Below are 22,314 nucleotides of genomic sequence, written 5' to 3'. Positions count from 1 at the left end.
AAAACATATAAATCAAGATGCTGACAGTAGCGAGATTTCAAACAATTTTTATCATCTTTTGTATTTTCCAATTATCTACAACAAATACATCTTACATTTGTAATCTCACAATAAATTTTTTAAAAGACAAAAAGTGACCATCAGTAGAAAAATGGAGAAATACATTGCAGTATAGTCATAAAATGGAAACTATTTAGCAGTCAAAATGAATGAACTGTCCTGTCTAACATCAGTGGATTAATCTTAGAAATATAAGATTAAGGGACAAAAGCAAGTTTAGAAGACAGTAGTATGAAAAGATTTCTATCAAGTTTAAACACAAGAAAACAGAAAGAATATGTTGTTTAGGAATGTGTATATATGTGTGGGGGGGTAAGTATACAAAGAAAAAGAGGGGAAAATATAAAGTTCAGAATGATGGTTACCTCTGGAAGAGGAAGGAGCTTGGGATGGGAAGGAGTCATGTGGGACTTCAATAATACTGGTAATATTCTAGTTCTCAGATTGGTGGAGGCCTCATGGCTGTTTAGTTATTTTGCTTCTGAACTTACCTATGCACACTACACATATTCTCTTGCATATGCAAATAATTATAATTAAAAAGTGGGGGGATACATTGCTTGAAAATGATTTTGACTTGCTGCTTCTTTGACCCCCCCTGCCTGAGACTTTCACCTGAGCTGCCATGGCAGCACCGCCAGCAGCCAGGGGTAGCTGAGGGTTAAGAGGCTGAAGCCAAGCTACAGAACATGAAAGCCTCAGGGAATCTCAGGCTCTGGAACACTCTGGAACGGAGGAGCTGCATCCTGGCCATAAAAGGAGGCACTGTGGCATTTGGGGAACAGGCTGTAGCAGGTGCTTTTTCCTTCTCTAACTCTGCTGACCGAAGATCCTGAAGCCTTTATCCAGCTTCCTTCACATGGCTCCCCACTCCTTAGCAGAAAAGACTGGCCTCCTTGCTTTCCCTGTATATGCCAGCTCACTCTTATCCCCATCCTTGTTCACGCCATCCCCTCTGGATCGTCTTCCCTTCCCTTTTCTTTTGTGGGCCTCTAGGAAGCCTTTTCTAACTCTTCTCACCCCAACTCCTTCCTTCCTAGTTTGCTCCCTGTGGAACTCACAGTCTATACGATGCACTTTGGCACTGTGGCAAGCAAGGACTGAAGCTTGTTTAAAGATGAACAAAAATGTATATAAAGGGCCTAGTGTTTAAAACATAAGATAAACTCAAAAAGAGTTGCTTTCATTGATTGATCTAGCTCTGTATCCTAGCTCTGGTAGGAATGTTTGGTTTTGCCCCCACATAAACCCCAAAGCAGAACTCAGAATCTTGCTAGTTTCCTCCCAAAGAATCCACTTACAAAAGAGTAGAGTGGGCAACACAGCTTTTACTGAGGATTTTGTAGGGGAGAAGATGGAAGGTGTTCACATGTCCTGAAGCAAGCAATTTAAAGTCCATAATCGGCTGGTTTGATTCCCCCAAACCTCTCCTCTGCTACCTTCATCACAGGGGCTTCTCGGCCTGAAGCTTTTCCCCCTGCTTCCAGCCTTTTGACTTCTTCCCATTGCTCTGGGTTTCCCCCTGGAAACATCAACTTCTCCATCATGTAGATTAATTTAGTTTGGTCCCATTTCCTGCCCCAGGTGGCAAACCCAGGTCCCTCTGGGTGCTCAGCAAACAAAGGGTCCTTCAGTTACCCAGATCTGATCTCCTTATGGGGTCCGTATGCCTTTTTTTGCCCAGTTTACTCCTATTGCCTCAGCATAACTATTAATACCTTCCTTCATACTCTCAAAAATGGATTGGTTTGGATGATAAATTATATATTCCAAGTTGTAGATAACTTTTCTCCCTAAGTAGATAGTTTTTAGAGTCTACCTGGTTTCTCAGATGAGACTGACAACTCTTTTAGGCAAGGAACTCAATCTTTATATGTTTGTATCATTTTTCTTGGTGGCTGTTCAATAGGTACTTGTTAGACTGGACAACACGTGTCGAAGTGTTTGAGCAGGACTGTGCAGCTGGCTGTGTGTGGGCTGAAGGAACTTTCCCTAAAAAGAAAGTTTATGCTGGGGAACCCTGATGAGACATCAGGTTGAACAGAAAAGATGGGGCCTGCAAGGGGCAGGAACAGAATGAAGATAAATGAGATTGTGTGTTTGTGTGCATGCGTGTGTGTATGTGCGTGAATGCAGACAGCTCCTAGCACAGTGGCATGTAGTAAGTCTCTACATTTGCCTTTTATTGGGCAGTTTCCAAAATGCTGGTAAAAAAAGTCTAATTTTAAGCCTCAATATCTCTGTGAGGTGTGTATTGTTCTTATCCCTATTTTACAGAAGGTAAAATAACAAAATAACTTTGTTTTCAAATAATCAATAGCTAGATTCTTTTTAAAAAAAAGCAGTTTAGAATTTTGCATGAACAGCATTCATGGAAATGAAAATAAAAGAAAGAGAAGAAGCCACTTTAACACCCCCAAAAATCAGAGTTTGAGTTTTCCACATTTCCTTCTAATTCTTGTCACTTCATAGACATAATTTTAATGTTTTAATTATAGTGTCAAAATAATGTTTTATTTTTACTTAATAATCTATCATTCTACACAATCTTTACATGTCTTAATGAACTGTAGTATAATTCATAGTTCATGTAACTTCTAGTAATTGGACATTAGGACATAAAAAATATATGTGATTGTAAATAATGTTGCAGTTAGCAACACTGGGACTATAGATCTGTTGTCTTTTGTATTATTTTCTTGGGAGGAGGTCAGGGAGCATAAATATTTTTATAGCTTCTTAACAGGTAGCTGAAGATAGAAAAGTTCCTTTAAATTATAGTAAAGGAGCCTGAGGTCTCCATAGATCCATTTATTTTCTGTCCCATGGTACATAATTCTATGCCCCTTTATCTAATGGTGTTCTGATGTTTTTGTCTACCAACATGCGTGGATCTTTATATGATATAGCTGTTAAGTATTTGCTTGTCATATTTTTTATCACTTCCATGTCCCAGAGAAGAGATACACTTGTGACCAAGATACTTAAGGTCTTTTATGTCAAATTAGTGGGAAAAGAAGAGGGTAAGACTGGAGAAAGAGGAATCAAAACAGATAGAAAAAAATGCATCCTAGAGGCACTGCAAGGAAAGAATGAGTGGGGTTTGGTGACATTATATAAAGTGGTGAGGATGGATTCCAGTGATTTAAAATGGACCAAGTGTAATTATCTTGAGCACTTACCATATACTTTTCTATGAAAAGGTGAAAAGGTGTTTCTTTTTACCAATATCATCATTCTCATCTATAAGATATGATTTGTGCACTTTTGTAAATTGTTCAGTGTGTATAAGTGCAAACAAGTTTCTTTGCTTCTATTTCATAAAAGATAAAGTAATTTGGAGTTAGGTTAGAATATAAACTATCTGACAAAATTCAGTAACTCCAGTTAGGAAAACATCAAGCTCAACTTATGTAACACTTACATAACACTGACACTTTTTTACAAACATGATATGTTGACAAATGTATTGAAATAGGTGGTTTTGATAACATAGGTCATGGGTCACATTGCTCTGGGCAGAGATACCACATGCACTATTTGAATTAAAAAAGACTTTTAAAATATCAAGATGTTTATCTTGAGTGGGCAGGTTAATGTTCAGAATTAATGTTTTCACAGATTAATGTTTTCACATTATTTCAGAATAATGTACTTTAGGAACAGAAAAGGAGTGGATTTGAGAAGAAACTTTCCAAAGCATCAATGTGATTAAGACTAACATAGCCACAAGCTGTATATTAAATTCATCCACTAAGTTTTCTAACCCCACGTTGGCTGAGGTGGAGCTGTCTTTAGGAGCTTCTCATGACTGGATTCTTTCTCTGTACCTCTTCCCTCCCAGTGAGGCCAAACTCCTGTCTTCGATGTCTAGTTACTTCTGCCTATGGTTTCCCAAGGGGCAAGACTTTTCTGTCTTTAGTCCATGTCATTTTAAATCCAAAATCTCATATCCCATTTGAAGATTTGAAACCTAAAATGAAAAAGTCAGAAGAAGGAAGTCTCCCCTGGGATGGGAGGAGTGGCCAAGATAGCAGAGTAGGAAGACCCTGAGCTCACCTCCTCACATTCACTGAGACTGCAAGTATTTACAGGTAACTATTGATGAGAATAACATGAAGACTAGCAGAAAAGATTTCCCACAACTACAGTTATAAAGAAGGAACCATACTGAGATAGGTAGGAGGGGTAGAGACCTGTAATAGTCAAGAGCCACACTATCTGGTAGGTGACTGAGGAATGGGAGGGTAATCACAACTGCAGAGGTGTTCCCAAAGGAGGGGGCTCCGAGCCCCACACTGGGCTCCACAGCCTGGGAGCTCTGTACCATGAAGATAAGCCCCTACAACGTATGACTTTAAAGGTCAGTGGGGCTTGAATACTATCCTCAACTAGAGGGCTTAGGAAACAGAGCCCTTTAAGGACACATGCAAAATCTCACATACCCTGTGACCTAGTGCAGAGGCAGTAATTTGAAAGGAGCCTGGGTCAGACTCACTTGTTGATCTTGGAGTGCCTCCCAGAGAGGCAGGAGGCAACTGGGATGCCCCTGGGACCATGGATGCTGGTGGCAGCCATTCTGGGGATCTTGTTCTACCATGAGGACACTGATGCTGGCAAGTGCCATTCTGGAGTCCTCTCTCTAGCCTACTCATGCTGGGGGCTTACCCCCTCTGCCACCAGCCAGTTGGCACTAGTCCCAGAACTCAGGCCAAGGAGCCAGCCATGTGGAAATCAGCCCCACCCACAGTGGACCAGCACCATCCCCAGGACTCCCTGGGCAGTGCAGTCTGCCATGCCAGGTCCCAGCCCTGCCCACCAGTGGGCCAGGAAACCATCAACAAAATGGAAAGGCCACCTACTGTATGGGAGAAGTTTATCATTTGCAAACGATGAACCTGACAAGAGTTTAATATCCAAAAAATACAAAGAACACATACAACTCAAGGTCAAACAAATAAACAATCTGATTTAAAAAATGGGCAAAGGACCTGAATAGGCATTTTTCTAAAGACATACAGATGGCCAATAGGCACGTGAAAAGATGCTCAATGTCACTAATAATCAGGGAAATGCAAATCAAAACCACAATGAGATATATTCTCACACCTGTCAAAATGGCTATTATCAAAAACCAATAAATAACAAGTGTTGGGGAGGATGTGGAGAAAGGGGAACCCTTGTGCACTGTTGGTGGGAATGGAAATTGGTACAGACACTACGGAAAACAGTATGAAGGTTCCTCAAAAAACTAAAAATAGAACTACCATATGATAAAGAAATTGTACTTCTGGGTGTTTTTCTGAAGAAAATAAAAACACAAATTTGAAAATATATATATGAACCCCTGTGTTCACTGAAGCATGATTTAACAATAACCAAGAAATGGAAGCAATCTAAGTGTCCATCAGTAGATGAATGGATAAAGAAGAGGAATATAACTCAGCCATTAAAAAGAATGAAATCTTGCCATTCGTTGCAACATGGATGTACCCAGAGAGTATTATGCTAAATGAAATAAGTCAGACAGAGAAAGACAACGTATGTGTGATTTCACTTGTGTGTGGAATCTAAAAAACAAAACAAATGAATAAACATAACAAAACAGAAACAGACCCATAGATACAGTGAACAAACTGGTAGTTGCCAGAAGGAAAGAGGGTGGGAGGATGAGAGAAATATGTGAGGCAGATTGAGAGGTAAACTTCAAGTTACAACATAAAGGAGTCACGGGCATAAAATGTACAGCATGGGGGTTACAGTCAATAATATTTGTTTAATATTTTTTAATGGGGGTGCTGGGGAGTGAACCCAGGACCTCATGCATGCTGAGCATGCTCTCTGCCCCTGAGCTACACCCTCCCCACTACAGTCAACAATGTGGTAACTTCGTATGGTGACAGACGGGGACCAGACTCACTGTGGTGATCACTTTGTAACCTATAAAAACATCAAGTCACTATGTTGTGTGCCTGGAGTGAACACAGTGTCCAGATCAATTATACTTTAATTTTAAAAAATGATTTTAAAAATGAAAACATCACTTACAAATCTGAACAGAATTGCACTTAAGGCCTGCTGTGCTACACAGCAGAGAAATTCAACTTTAGAAAAAGTGGAAGAAAAACATTCAGATCAGGTTAACTTTTCATAGGCAAACACTGCCCAACTGTTGCTTCCCTCTCTAATTTCTTTTGTTTAATGATGGAAACCAATCTCAAAATTCATTTAAATGCATATTTCTTTTAAAGGGAAAATTTACCCTGGAGAAGTGACTGTCTTTCAGTATAGAGCCATTTACATATAATCTGTTGACTTGCCTGCTCCAAGGTACAGGCTGTTCTTCTAGGTTAGCCTTGGGCCTGCTTCCTCCTGCCTTCTCACTGGTGTTCAGAGGTCATTCAGGGCCAACCAGTTGCACCATCCATGGCCTTCAGTGGAGCCTAGTTTCAGCTCTTATCAGTTACCAGGAACTTAACAGCATGACTCTTCATTAAATGTAAATAAGGATGAGTCAAAGAAATCTGCCTGTTCTGGTTAAACCGTTAAGATAACTGGGCAGTCAGAAAATTCAGCATAGAAGAATGATTACTTTGGATGGGCTTTTAAAAGAACTGTGATTAAGTTTCTTTGACAAAATCAAAACTTGGTGGAAACTCAGGGGACATTTTGCCTAACCTAGATAATAAAAGCAGTCATAATCTTTTTATTGTTTAAATGAGATGAGGGAGGCTGAGAGTGAACTGAGAGATCATGGAGATCTGTATTTGGAACATGGGAAAACATTCATGACAATTAGGAACAACAATATTGATCACTATTAATTTAACTACATCTTGTAAGTTGACTACTTTTTAGGGAAACAGAATTTTGTCTAGACTACTGGTAATCTCTGGAAAAATAATTTCCCCAATGAAGGTTTTGTCAAACTTTTTTTGTTCAGTTTTTTTTTTTGGTCGGGGGAGGTAATTAGGTTTATTTATTTATTTTTAGAGGCAGTCCTGGGGACTGAACCCAAGATCTTACACATGTTAAGCATGCACTCTACCACTTGAGCTATACCTTCCCCCTACCCCAATGAAGGATTTGATTCATCAATTTCCATTTATGCTTTGATCAACTGGCCAACATACTGCAGGAATGGTTTAAGGTATTTGCCTTTTGTTATAGTGTCAATTATAAAGTTGGTGTATTATTAAGCAAATGAATCAAAACTGTCCCTGAAAATCTGAAGAAATATTGAGGAAGGAGTTCATGCCATCTGTGGATAACTGGCTGCACAATTACTCTTCTTTTTCAGAGGAAGTCATGTGTTTGTGATAGACATAGCAGCTGCCAATGTCACCCAACCATCAGAGGATACACTGAGCTCCCAAACTCTTTGTTTTGGCAGCAAAATATATAATAAGAAAGCCAAAAGTGCACACAAGTTTAAATTCTGAGGTAGCCCAATGTATTTTTTCCTTTTCTTGCCTATGCTTTTGGTGTCATATCCAAAACAAATCATTGCCAAGTCTAATGTCATGAAATTTTCCCCCTATATTTTCTTCTAAGAGTTTAATAGTTTTTGTTCTATAGCTCTCTGATTCATTTTGAGTTATTTTTTGTATATGGGATAAGGTAGAGGCCTAGTTTCATTCTTTTGTGTGTGGCTATTCAATTTTCCCAGCACCATTTGCTGAAAAGACTGTCCTTTCTCCATTGAAAGGTTTTGGCATCTTCATCAAAAATCATCTGACCATATACGCAAGGGCTTATTTCTGGGCTATTTTATTCAGTTGGTCTATGTGGCTGTCTTTATGCCACTACCACGCTATTTTGATTAACATAGCAAGTTTTAAAATCAGGAAGTGTGAGACCTCCAACTTTATTCTTCTTTGTTAAGATTGTTTTGGCTATATGGAGTCCCTTGAAATTCCAAATAAGTCTTAGGGTGGATTTTTAAAATTTTTGTAAAAGACATCATTGGGATTTTGATAGGAATTGTATTGACACTATAAATCTCATTGAGTAGTATTAACATCTTAACAACATTAAGTCTTCCAATCCATGAACACAGGAGGCCATTCCATTTATTTGTGTCTTCTTTAATTTCTTTCAGTAATATTTTATAGTTTTTACTGTACAAATGTTTTTACCTCTTCGGTTAAGTTTATTTCTAAGTATTTTATTCTTTTTGATGCTATTGTAAATGGAATTGTTTTCTTAATTTCCTTTTTAGATTATTTATTGTTAGTGTATAAAAACACAATTGATATTTTTGTGTTGATTCTGTATTCTGCAACTGTGCTAATTTGTTTATTAGTTCTAACAGTTCTTTGTGTGGAATCTTTAGGGTTTTCTATATATAAAAATCATGGCATCTATAAACAGAGATAATCTTACTTCTTTTCCAATTTGGATGCCTTTCATTTCTTCTTTTTGACTAACTGTTCTGGTTAGAACTTCCATTACTGTGTTGAATAGAAATGGTGAAAGGGGGCATCCTTGCCTTGTTCCTGATCTTAGAGGAAAAGGCTTTAGTCTTTCACCATCAAGTATTATGTTTGCTGTGGACTTTCAATATACAGCCTTATTGTGTTGAGACACTTTCCTTCTATTCCCAGTTTGTTGAGTGGAGAATAGTTTATCTTTAAAGCTAACTTTTTAAAGCAACTGCCTGGATTCCATTCCCAAATTTGTCAAAACTTGCTGGGTTATTTTGTGCACATAACTTGACATTTCTCACCTTAGTTTTCTCATCTAACAAAAGGGGAATAATTAGAGCATCTACAGCACTGGGTTGCTGTGAAAATGTACTGAGTTACTCTGATGAAGTGGCTAGAACAATGCCTAACATGTAACTCAAGTGTACTGAGCACTGAGACTCAGGGAAAAGACCTGTCAAGGCACAAGGGAGGAGCAGCAAGTAAGCCTGGAAACTGTGCTCAACAAATGCTGTTTAAACAAATATGCTTGCCGTCCTGCTCCTGGGCGATCAAAGAGGGAACTGTAGCCCTCAAAGAACTTGTCTCCTAGCTTTCCTTCACCCGCTGCGGCTGCTGGGGCCCTGCAGTCCTGGAGCATATTCTGTATGTTGTCAGGTTTCAGAAGATCTGTTTTAGAGCTGCCTGGTTCTGTGATAGCCACATGAACTTCACAAGGAGAAAGCTCTCATGAAACACAAGGCAAGAGAGTATGAACCATGGGAAACCTAGGAATGCCTGTGAACAATCCTGCCCTATCCCCCAAAGATGCCCAAGGCAATGTGCTTTGGGAAGAATATGAAAGAGTAAACCCCAGGCAGCTGGGGAAGATGTCCAGATTGCAATTCAAAGGCACAAGACAGAAATGAGTTTCCTTACAAACTCTGAAGATACTTCAGGCAGAGGAAGGTGAGAGCGCTGCCTCTTTCTAGCCCAGTCTCACGCCTCTCTTGTGGACCTGCCCTCAGCAACAGCCATGCTGTATGCCACTCACTTCCCTCGACTCTTGAGCTCTTGTAAACCCTCTTTCCACGCCTTTGCACAGGCTGTTGCCACTCTCCTCACCTACTTCTTAGTTGGCAGCTCAGATCCATTGTCTCTCCTTGATCTATTGCCCCAAAGGAAATCACGTGTCTTCCTTACTGATTCTCTAATGGTCTGATATTTATACATGTATCAGCATTTCTTCAACCAATATTTGTTGTACACTCCTGTGCTAGGCCTTGGGCCAGCTTCTGGGCCAAAGGCACAGACCCAGTCTCAGAGAGATGATTTCAGTGACTAACGAGTCAGAAATCACAAAACACAGTTACCTTCTGAGCCACAGTGTTTTTTTTTTCCCTGAGTCCAGTGCCCACTGGATTCAGACAGTGAGGACTTGCTGCATTGTCACTGACCATTGACCTGCCTGTCTTCTCTGCAGGCCTCGAACTCCTCAAGCTCATGGATGTGATTCATTTTCCAAACATCCAGCTGAACATCTTGCATTACGGAGCAGCACTGAACCCAACTGGGAGATGGGGAGAAGGGAAGGGGCCATCAGTGGAGACTGAGGAGGAACCAGGGAGGAAGGAGGAAAACGATGTGAAGTGTGGCATCCAAGGAACAAAGCACATTGAGGAGGGAGAGATCAGCTATGTCAAATGCTGATAGGTCAAGTAAGATGGGGACTGAGAACGGACTATTAGATTTATCTGTGGTCATTTGTGGCCTCAACAGGAACATTTCCAGGGCTGTGGTGGGGCAAAGCCTGATTGGAATGTGCTTAAGAAAGAATGGGAAGAAAGAAACCAGAGGTAGCATGTATAGACCACTACTCGGGGGAGTGATCAATGTAAGAGAGCAAAGAAGTGAGGTGTTACCCGGAGGGGAGTAAGTCAAGAGAAGTTTTCATTCTTGTTTGTTTCCTGCTACTGTTTCCTCCTCCTTCTCCTCTCTTCCCCTTCCTCTTCTTCTTTTTGGTAAGTTGGGAGAAATAACAGCATGTTTCTGTACAGAAGTCCTGGCTTAAGGGCGAGAGAAGATACTGAGTGTGACAGAGGGGAGGACCTGCTACACAGGCAGGATTGGCTCTAGACAGGCACACAGAGAATTCATCTCCAGGGACAGGTGAGAAGTCTGGCTATGTCCTTGAAGACACTGGTGGGTGGGTGATGTAGTGCTGACAGTGGTGGAAGTTCTCTTCAGAATGCTTCGATTTTCTTTGTCAAGTAGGAAGCAGGATCATTAACTCAAAGTAGGTGGGGGACATATTAGAGGTGCAAGGAGCCAGGAGAAGGTATAAACTAGTTGTCTAGGGGAGAGGGAGATAACAGACTAGGGAAGTATAATATGCCTGATGGACAGCATTCAGGGCCCAACGGAAGTCTGTCAATTTAAATGTACATCAGCTTACTTGTTCTTCAGTAATGTTCAGCTGTGTGGAACAGACACAGAATTGGATTCAACCAGGGTTGAGGTTTGGCTGTGACTACAATTTTCCTAGAGCTAGGCAAGCGAGTTGAGTATAAACAAGAAAGTGATTAAAATGATTGCCCATGGAGTCCACCCAAGCAATAGAAGTATAAGTAGAAATAAACAAATGGGGCCTAATTAAACTTATAAGCTTTTACACAGCAAAGGAATCCATAAACAAAACAAAAAGACCACCTATGGAGTGGGAGAAAATATTTGCAGAAAATGAGACTGACAAGAGCCTACTTTCCAGAAAATATAAGCAGCTCATATAACTTAATAACAGCAACAACAAAAACCAACCTAATTAAAAATTTGCAGAAGGCATAAACAAGCAATTCTCCAGTGAACACATACACATGGCCAATAGGCAAATGGAAAAAATGCTAAATATCACTAATTATCAGAGAAATGCAAATCAAAACTACAATGGGGTATCACCTCACACCAGTCAGAATAGCCGTCATTAAAAAGTCCACAAACGATAAATGCTGGAGAGGCTGTGGAGAAAAGGAAACCCTCCTACACTGTTGGTGGGAATGTAGTTTGGTGCAGCCATTATGGAAAACAGTATGGAGATTTCTTAAAAAACTAAAAATAGACTGATATTATATGATCCAGCAATCCCACTCTTGAGCATATATCCAGAGGGAAGTCTAATTCAAAAAGATACATGCACCAAAGTGTTCATAGCAGCACTATTTACAATAGCTAAGACATGGAAGCAACCTAAATATCCATCAACAGATGACTGGATAAAGAAGTTGTGGTATATTTAAACAAGGGAATACTACTCAGCTATATAAAAAAATAAAATAATGTCATTTGGAACTGGAGATTGTCATTCTAAGTGAAGTAAGCCAGAAAGAGAAAGAAAAATACCATACGATATGTAGAATCTTAAAAAGACACAGATGAACTTATTTACCAAACAGAAACAGACTCACAGACATAGAAAATAAACTTATGGTTACCAAAGGGGAAGTGGGAGGGGGAGGAGGAAAGGGGTCCCTCTTTGATTTGTGTGTGTGTATAAGTTCCATGGCTATTCGGACCTCACAGCCCTAGTATAGGCCTGGTGACCACCTTACCTCAGCTCTCTCAATGCAGACAGCTCTTTTTTAAAAATTGTTTTTAATTGAGATAAAGTTGATGTACAATATTATGTAATTTATAGGTGTACAACATAGTGATTCACAAGTTTTAAAGGTTATACTTCACTTATAAAGTACTGGCTGTATTCCCTGTGCTGTACAATATATCCTTGTAGATTATTTATTTTATACATAACAGTTTGTACCTCTTAACCCTCTACCCCTTTCTTGCCTCTCTTCCCTTCCCTCTCCCCGCTGGAGTAGTTTGTTCTCTATATCTGTGAATCTGTTTCCTTTCTGTTATATTCACCACTTTGTTTTATTTTTTTAGATTCCACATATAAGTGACATCAAATGGTGTTTGCCTTTTTCTGTCTGACTTATTCACTTGGCATAATACCCTCCAAGTCCATCCATGTTTTTGCAAATGGAAACATTTCATTCTTTTTTGTGGCCGAGTAGTATTCCATTGTGTACATATATACTGTACCATTATCCATTCATCTATTAATGGACTATTAGGTTGCTTCCATGTCTTGACTATTGTAAATAATGCTGCTATGTACATTGGGGGTGCATATATCTTTTTGAATTAGCTTTTTTGTTTTCTTCAGATACATACCCAGGAGTAGAACTATTGGGTCATATGGTAGTTCTATTTTTAGTTTTTTGGGAAACTAACATACTGTTTTCCACACTGCATCAATTCACACTTTCACCAACACTATACGAGGGTTCCCTTTTCTCCACATCCTTGCCAACATTTGTTATGTATATTCTTTTTGATGACAGCCATTCTGACAGGAGTGAGGTGATATCTCATTGTGGTTTTAGATTATATTTCTCTGATGATTAACAATGTTGAGCATCTTTTCATAAATCTGTTGGCCATCTGTATGTCTTCTTTGGAAAAATGTCTATTCAGGTCTTTTGCCCATTTTTAAATCAGACTGGTATTTTTGATCTTCAGTTGTATGAGCTGTTTATATAGTTTGGGATATTAACCCTTACCAGTTGTATCATTAGCAAATATTTTCTCCCATTCAGTAGATTGTCTTTTGTTTTGTTGATGGTTTACTTTACTGTGCAAATCTTTTAAGTCTAATTAGGCCCCATTTGTTTATTTTTCCATGCAGACAGCTCTTGTCCCAGGCCTTGAGCCTGTGGCCATAGCATTCCAACTCCCTCTGTCTATTCAAACCACCCACTGCTTGCCTGCACTCTGAGGTTTGTTTCCAATGGCCCTCTTGGAAATAGACAATATGTGTTCCTGCTCACCTGGCAACTGTGGACCAGCTCTAGCCAGGGTAACCCAAAGAAATCTGCCATCTAATGGACTGCAGGAACACCTGAGTCCTGGCCCCGGAGAAAGAGCCCTTGTTCCAAGTTCATCCTTCCTTGGGTACTCTCCCCCAGCCCCAGCTAGCCTTTGGAGTTATCTTAATGAACTTATACACACTTACAGTGTCTTCTATGACAGCTTAATGCTTCCTTCTATTACCTGTGTGGTTTCTGTCTCCTAACTGAATCCAATTGGAAAGAAACATAAGATCCATATGTTATACAACATACAAAATCCAGATGAACTAAGTATAAATATTAAACATTTAAAAGTAAACATTAAAAAATCTATAGATTATATTAAAAATTAATACACAAAAACCTCAATTAAATAGAGGCAGGAGACCAGAATGGGGAGCTCTCATGCCCTGCAAAGATAACAGAGCATGACAGGAAGAAGAAAAGATTCCTCTTTTTTCCTGGCAAGAACTCAGCCAGTTAAAAGCCACTCACTCATTTTTTACTACAGCCCTCCCAACTGCCTTTTCCTGTCTATAAAAGTGTTCTCCTTCCCTTGCCATGTGGGCACTTGCATGTGGCTCACCACGGTTGTCGCCCTGTAATTCTATGCTGATCCTGAATAAACTCATCTTTGCCAGAGAAATACCTGGCAGCCTGCTTGTTTTAGGTCAACACTTGGTGACTGTAACAGGGACCAGAGAGGGCCCCGGAAGGCCTTAGGACTGGTGAGCAAATAGGGGCAGGACCCACACATGGAGCCCATCGTGCTCACTGCATTTCTTGCTGATGCTGGAGTTTGAAGATAAATCTTTCACCTGGATCCAGACTTATGCTCTCTTTGTTTTTGAAGTTCTTCAGGTTTTATCTGGGATATATTTTAAGGTTTTGTGTTTCTGGTTAAGGTCTTGTTTTCTATGCAAGTACCTGTTTGGCATTTTGGTCTGATTTTTAGATCAGATTGTTTCAACTGAAGCTGGCTGAAAGCACCTTTGGCTCATTCCTTTGTGAACAGGAGTTTTTCAGCCTTTGGCCTATTCCTTTGGAAGGGGGCTATCCTTTGGAAACTGGCCTTTGGCTTGGCTCCTCTGGGACCAAGCTGTTTCCTTAGAATTGGCTAAGATTAGCTCACAAACTGAATTGAGTTGTTTGAGCTGTAAGCTATTTAAGCTGTTTGAAAATCGCTCTTTTACTCCAGGGAAAGGCCTCTGAGAAATGGGAGCCCAGTTATCGAAATATTTTGAGGGCACCTTCCCTACAGGGAGTCTGGCTGATTTTATGTTTAAAAAACATGGTCGTTTCTCATGTGCATTTCTAAGTAAATGGACCAACCTGACCAAAGGCGACCTAGAATATCAATGGCCATTTTAGGGAACTTCTGAAACCTCCAAACCTAATTTCCTAAAAACTGAATTGGACTACAATAGCTCAAAAATTTCTAGAACTGAGTGGAATGCTTATTTTGATTGGGATTTTGAGGCTTCCCAATGATATTAGGAGTCTAAAGTTACCTCTATGCAAAATAAGATTTTATGACTAACTGAGGCAGACAAATGTTTAGAGAAAGGTAAAATGGTGCCCAAAGACTCAGGCTCTTCCTCCTTGGCATCTCTGACTCAGACTCCACCTCCAGCACCGCCTTCCTCCTTCCCTCCCGCCCTATGCCTCCTCTATACCCTCAAATCTCCCATACTGTCTTGACAAGCTTCCCCTTTTCTCTGAAATTCTTCCCACTCCCTTTTCCTCTGAACTTGTCAGAACCTGTCCCTTTAAAATTAAGCCTTTTAAGGATCCAGAGGGTAACCAAATTAATTTCTCAGATTCCTTGAACTAAAGCTGAACTGTAAGCCACAGGCAAAGTTCTTCCCAAAGTAACTGAAAATCCTCATAGATTTGCTGAGGAATTTAATATAGTCATTCAACCATATCAACCTGGGTTCTCTGACTTGTATCAGCCAATTCATATGCTTATTGGTGAAGGGCAGGCCCAGCATTGGATGAAAATTGCTAATTGGGAAAGTCCTGAAAGTTCTCTAGACTTACAACCAGGAGACCAGCCTGCTTTTTATATGGTCAGGCTCAGGCAATCACTAGAAATTTTTCTTCATCAAGAAATTCCTAGGGTTCTTCCAAAGCCTGTTGATTGGAACAAAATTCACGCTTGCACACAAAAATCTGATTAACCTGTTCATAACGATTATAATCAACTTCAGAATGTTTTTAAAGAAAATTCTGGTCTAAAACACTTTCTCTACTTAACTCTCTTTACTATCCTACCTTCAGATGTTGATTACAACCAGGTAGTTTTAATTCTATGTTTATCAATGGGATGCTTTTCCCTTACTTAGTAAAAAGGACCAGGATGGAATCAGAAACTCCACTCCAGATTTACTTAATCTGGCAAACCAGCTTTCTTACACTCTACATGAGTCACCTCCAAGGAAGATCATCACAATTCTTAATCTTCAATTCTAAAAAATGAAGACTCCTAAATGAAACCCAAACTCTCCTAGTTTCTGCTTTTATTGCAAAGAGCCAGGACTTTGGAAAAGAGATTGTTCCAAATTTAAGCACTTAAGATGCCTTTGGCCCTCTAACCAGCCTTTCCAGCTTCCTCCCAATTCTTAATGGCAGGGCTCCAAGGAACTAAAGGGGCTCTCCCCAGTACTTCCTCTTAATCAGCTTTGAGAAACATTTATCCAGGTTGAGGATGAATTTCTTGCAGTCCTAACTGACACCGGGGCCACACTCTTGGTGCTCAACCCCACTGCTATAAACTGGTCCCTGCCTCAGAGAACTAAGAGTTCAAACGTGGGATCTCTAATGAACCTCAGGAGGTTCGTCTCTGAGCCTGTTCTCTTTGTTTAGGCCCTTTGGGAGATAAACACCCCTTTCCCCTTAGTTCCTCTGCCCCTGTCCATTTATCAGGTCAAAGCTTCTTAGAGAAGTACTCTGCTAGAATTTTCTTCCTTCAAAAGGAGAAAAAATTTTTAGAATTTGACAATAATCATCACAGTAAACCACTAGGTGAATTGAACGACACTTTGACATCTTTCATTTGTTCCATCTCTGATGGTATTAGAGATGAATCTGGAAACACTGTAGCTAGTTAGCTGATTCTGTTTGTCCCTGTTGAATCAGCTACTATCCTCCTTATGGACAAAATCTCCAAATGATATTGGCAAAATTCACAATATTGCTTAATTCTTCTTTTGGGGTTTTGTCTTGTTCTTTCATTTGGAACAAGTTCCTTTGTCTCCTCATTTTGCCTGATTCTTTTTATTTCTATGTATTAGGTAGGTTGGTTTTATTTCCCAATCATGGAGAAGTGGTCTTATTACACTCCCTCCTGGTCACCAGAGCTACATGCTCTAAGTTTGCCCCCCATGGGGGCTGCATGGGCCCTCCTGTTGTGGTAGGGCTGACTAATGTGGGCATCTGGTAAGCAGGACTGGGTTCTGGCACAGTTGGCTGTACGGCCTGGAAGTCCTGGCGCTGGTGCTGGCCTGCTGGTGGGTGGGATTGGATATCCATTTGGCTGTGGGTTTGGCCTGCTTTCTAACATTTAAAACTGCCTAATGGATCATTTGAGGTCTGGCAAGTGGATTTCCTGCAACATCTTCTGTCTTAATGGATATAAATATGTTTTAGTCATGGTCTGCATGTTTCCACACTGGAGTGAAGCCTTCTACTGCAGGCAGGTTACTGCCTCTTTTGTTACTGAAGTCTATTTGGAAAAGATTATCCTTGCCTGGGGAACTCCTCCTTGCCTGGGGAACTCCTTCATAGTGACTGAGGATCCCATTTTGCTGGCCAGGGACTCTGACAAGTTTGCACTGTTTAGACACTTTTGTAACACTTTTACTGCGCTTACTACTCTCAATTCTCCGGTTTAGCTGAATGCACTAATGACATTATTAAGACTCATTTGCCAAAATTGGTAGAGGCCTTCAAATACCTTGGCAGAAAGCATTGCTATTGGTCCTTCTATATCTCAGACCTACCACTTCTGGAACTTACAAACTCTTACCCTCTGAGACACAGGACACCCAATACATTTGGCTTCTGCTTCTTTTGACCTACAATTGATGAAAAGGAGAGATACTCCAGTATTGCCAAGGCTGAATTGTTTCCATTAAAAATAACTATGCTTTGGTAGAGCAATCTTTTCACAGTGGACTTTCAGGAGATGAAGACCTTAAGCATCACAACTTGCAACCTGGAGATTTCATCTATTGGAAAAGACACTTTCAGAAGAACTCAATTCATGAATTATTTCAAATGCTACCTACAATCCAGATGAAGAGATAGAACATTAATAGTATCCTAGAAGCTTCTCTTACTATCCCATCCAGTCATTTCTCCAATCTCTTCCCTCGAAGAAATTATATATTATGACTTTTACTACCATAGATTAATTTGTCCATTTTTGAATTTTTATATACATAGAATCATGTAGTATATATTTCTTCAGGTCTGGCTACTTTCATTTAAATATTGTGTTTATGAGATTTATCCATATTTTTCTTCCAGGCTTATGGAGTTTTAATTGACATACAGCACTGTGTAAATTTAAGGTACAGAGAATAATGATTTGCCATATACCTGCCACTTACTATTTACTGCCTTTTTGATAATAGCCATTCTGACACGTGTGAGGTGATATCTCATTGTGGTTCTGATTTGCATTTCCCCGATGATCAGTGACGTTAGCATCTTTATATGTGCCTGTTGGCCATCTGTGTGTATTCTTTGGAGAGATGTCTATTCAGGTCCTCTGCCCATTTTTAATCAGGTTGTTTGTATTTTTGTTGTTGAGTTGTATGAGTTCTTTGTATATTTTGGATAACAACCCTTATTGGATATATTGTTTGCAAATATCTTCTCCCATTCAGTAAGGAGACTTTTCATTTTGTTGATAGCTTCCTTTGCTGTGCAGAAGTCTTACATTTAAGTCTTTAATCCGTTTTGAGTTTATTTTTGTATATGGTGTGAGAAAAATGTCCAGTTTGATTCTTTTGCATGTAGTTGTCCAGTTTTCCCAACACCATTTATGGAAGAGGCTGTCTTTCCCCCATTGTATATTCTTGCCTTCTTTGTCATAGATTAATTGACCATATAAGGGTGGGTTCATTTCTGGGCTCTCTATTCTGTTCCATCAATCTATGTGTCTGTTTTTGTGCCAGTACCATACTGTTTTAATTACTGTAGGTTTGTAGTATATTTGAAATCAGGGAGTATCTCTGAACTTTGTTCTTCTTTCTCAAGATTGTTTCGGTTATTTGGGGTCCCTTTCTGTTTCATACAAAATTTTAAATTACTTATTCTAGTTACGTGAAAAATGCCATTGGTATTTTGATAGGAATTGCATTGACTCTATAAATCGTGGGTAATATGGTCATTTTAACAATATTAATTCTTCCACTCCATAAGCATGGTATATCCATCTGTGTTGTCTTCCATTTCTTTCATTATTGTCGTATAGTTTTTGAGTACAGGTCTTTTACATCCTTAGTTATATTTATTTCTTGGCATTTTATTCTTTTTGATGCAATTATAAATGAGATTATTCTCTTATTTTTTCTTTCTGATAGTTTGTTGCTAGAGTACAGAAATAAGACACTCTCTGTATATTAATTTTGCATCCTGCAACTTTACCAAATTCATTGATAAGTTCTAGTATTTTTTTTTTTGGTAGCATCTTTAGAATTTTCTATATACAGTGTCATGTCATCTGCAAGCAGTAGCAGTTTTACTTCTCTCTCTCCAATTTGCATTTCTTTCATTTCTTTTTCTTGTGTGATTGCTGTGGTTAGGACTTCCAAGACTGTGTTGAATAAAAGTGGTGAGAGTGGACATCATTGTCCTGTTCCTGCTCACAGAGGAAATGCTTTCAGCTTTTCACCATTGAGTATGGTGTAAGCTGTGGGATTGTCATATATGGCTTTTATTATGTTGAGCTATGTTCCCTCTATACCTACTTTCTGAATGGTTTTTATCTCTCCAGATGGATTCTGAGTTTTGGCAAAAGGTTTTCCTACTCTGTTGAGATAACTGTATAAGATTTTATTCTTCATTTTGCCAATGTGGTGTATCACATTGATTAATTTGTGGATATTGAACTACCTTTGCATCACTGTACAATCCCACTTGATCATGGTAGATGATCTTTTTTAATGCATTGTTGAATTTGGTTTGCTGAGATTTTCTTCAGGACTTTTGCATCCATGTTCATTGGTGATGTTAGCTTGCCATTTTCTCTCTTTTTTTTTTTTTTTTTTGGTGTCTTTGTCTGGTTCTGGTACTGGGGTGATACTGGCTTCGTGAAAAACATTTCAAAGATTTCCTTCCTCTGCAATTTTTGCAATAGTTTGAGAAGGACAGGCATTCATTCTTCTTTAAATGTTTGGTAGAATTCACTTGTGAAGTTAGCTGGTTCCAACTTTTGTTTTTAGGGAGTTTTTAAAAATTATTATTACTCATTCAACTTAATTCCCAGTAATGAGTCTGTTTATAGTTTCTGTTTCTTCCTGACTCAGCCTTGGGAGATTGCACATTTCTAGGAATTTGTCCAGTTGTTATAGGTTGCTCCTTTTATTGACTTGTAATTGTTCATAGTAATCTCTCTATTATCCTTTGTATTTCTGTGATGTCTATTGTAACTTCTTTCCAATTTCTGATTTCATTTATTCAGGCCCTCTTCTGGGTAAGTCTGGCTAAAGGTTTATAAATTTTGTTTATCTTTTCAAAGAGAAAGCTCTTAGTTTCATTGATCTATTCTAGTATTTAAAAATCTCTATTTCATTTATTTATGCTCTGATCTTTATTATTTCTTTCTTTCTAATAACTTTGGGCTTTTCTGTTCTTCTTTTCCTAGTTACTTAGGTGTAAGATTAGGTTGTTTGAGTTTTTCTTGTTTCATGAAGTAGGCTTATTTTGCTATAATCTCTCTTAGAACTGCTTTTGTTGTGTCCCATATCTTTTCAATCATTGTGCTCTCATTTTAATTGTCTGTGGGTACTTTTTGATATTCTTTGATTTCTTTAGTGACCCACTGGTTGTTTAGTAGCATATTATTTAGCCTCCACGTGTTTGTATTTCTTTTTTTGCAGTTTTTTTCTTAAATGATTTCTAGTCTTGTAGAGTTATGGTTGGAAAAGATGCTTGATATGATTTCAATTTTCTTAAACTTTCTGAGGTTAGTTTTGTGGCCTAGCACGTGATTTATTCTGGAGAATGTTTCATGTGCACTTGAAAAGAATGTGTAATCTTCTGTTTTGGGGTAGAATGTCCTTGTAGATATTTATTAAGTCCAACTGGTCTAATGTGTCATTTAAGACTACTGTTTCTTTATTGATTGTCTGGATGATCTGTCCATTTATGTAAGTGGCATGTTAAGTCCCCTATTATTGTGTTACTGTCAATTTCTCCCTTTATGTCTGTTCATATTTGTTTTATGTATTTAGGTGCTCCTATGTTAGGTGCATGCGTATTTACAATTGTTACATCTCCTTGGATTGATCCTTCGATCATTATGTAATGTCCTTCTTTGTCTCCTGTAACAGTCTTTATTTTCTCTTTTGTCTGATGTAAGTAATGCTACCCTGGCTTTCTTTTGATTTCCATTTGCATGGAATACCTTTTTCCATTCCCTCATTTTCAATTTGTGTTTGCGTTTAGATCTAAAGTGAGTCTCTTGTAAGCAGTATATACACTGGTCTTGTTTTCATATCCATTCAGCCACTCTGTGACTTTTGATTGGAGCATTTAGTCCAGTTACATTTAACGTTGTTATTGATATGTATGTCCTTATTGCCATTTTGTTAATTGTTTTAGGATTGTTTTATAGTTCTTTTTTGTTCCCTTCTTTTGAGATTTGATAACTACCTTTATGCTGTGTTTGGATTTTGTTCTCTTTTTTTGTGTGAGTACCTACTACAGATTTTTGGTTTGTGGTTACCATGAGATAGAGAGATAGACAGACAGACAGATAGATAGATAATTGTTTGATGTTGCTAATCTTTTAATTTCCGATGCATTTTAGCAACCCTGCATTTGTACTCTCCTTCCCTCATGATTATTGTTTTTGACATCATTTTTACATCTAATTGTTTTGTATACCTCTTAACTGCTTACTATAGATATAAATGATTTTACTATTTTGTTTTTAATCTTCCTACTAGCTTTGATATGATTGATTTACTTCCTTTATTGTATATCTGCCTTTTTCCTTTTGTAATTCCATATTTCTAGTTGTGGTCTTTCTTTTCACTTCGTGAAGTCCCTTTAACAATTCTTGTAAAGCTTGTTTGGTGGTGCTGAACTCTAAGTTTTTGCTTGTCTATAAAACTTTTCATCTCTCTATCAAATTTGAATGACAGCCTAGGTAGGTAGAGTATTCTTGGCTGTAGGTTTTCCCCTTTTGCCACTTTGAGTGTATCATGTGACTCCCTTCTGGCCTGCAGAATTTCTGCTGAAAAGCCAGATGATAGCTTTATGAGAGTTTCCTTGTACATAACTTTTTGCTTTCCCCTTGCTGCTTTTAATATTCTCTTTAATTTTTTGCCATTTTAATTACAGTGTGTCTTGGTGTGTTCCCCTTTGGGTTGATCCTGTTTGAAATTCTGTGCTTTCTGGACTTGGAAGTCTGTTTCCTTTCCCAGGTTAGGTAAGTTTTTGGCTATCACATCTTCAAATACTTTCTACTGATTCCTTCTAGTGTAGAAGGGCAATGAAGGAAAAGAAAGAGTGACTGTGGTGTAGAAACTTTAATTAGCAGATGTAGTATACTCTGAAAATCCAGAGTAAAAATGTTAACTCTGGTTCCTTTAGTGCAGGCTGCCGGCATGTCACTGTATATGTCTTTTCCTGAGAACAGTATAAACCTGTCTTTCTCAAACTCAGCAGATGATGAAAATCAGAAAAACCTACTGCATCCAGGA

At 38.8% G+C, this 22,314-nt stretch overlaps 1 protein-coding gene across 5 annotated transcripts in view; it reads right to left on the bottom strand.

Annotated features, from left to right (window-relative positions):
* The window catches only part of LOC102526535 (mitochondrial inner membrane protease ATP23 homolog), a 272,864-nt gene that overhangs the window by 157,245 nt on the left and 93,305 nt on the right, over window positions 1-22,314 (bottom strand). The window lies entirely within an intron of this gene.

The sequence above is a fragment of the Vicugna pacos genome, chromosome 12 (genome assembly GCF_048564905.1).
Source record: "Vicugna pacos chromosome 12, VicPac4, whole genome shotgun sequence".
Classification (NCBI taxonomy): Eukaryota; Metazoa; Chordata; class Mammalia; order Artiodactyla; family Camelidae; genus Vicugna; species Vicugna pacos.
Note: the sequence above shows the minus strand (reverse complement) of the source record. Positions and strands in the feature narration are given on the sequence as shown.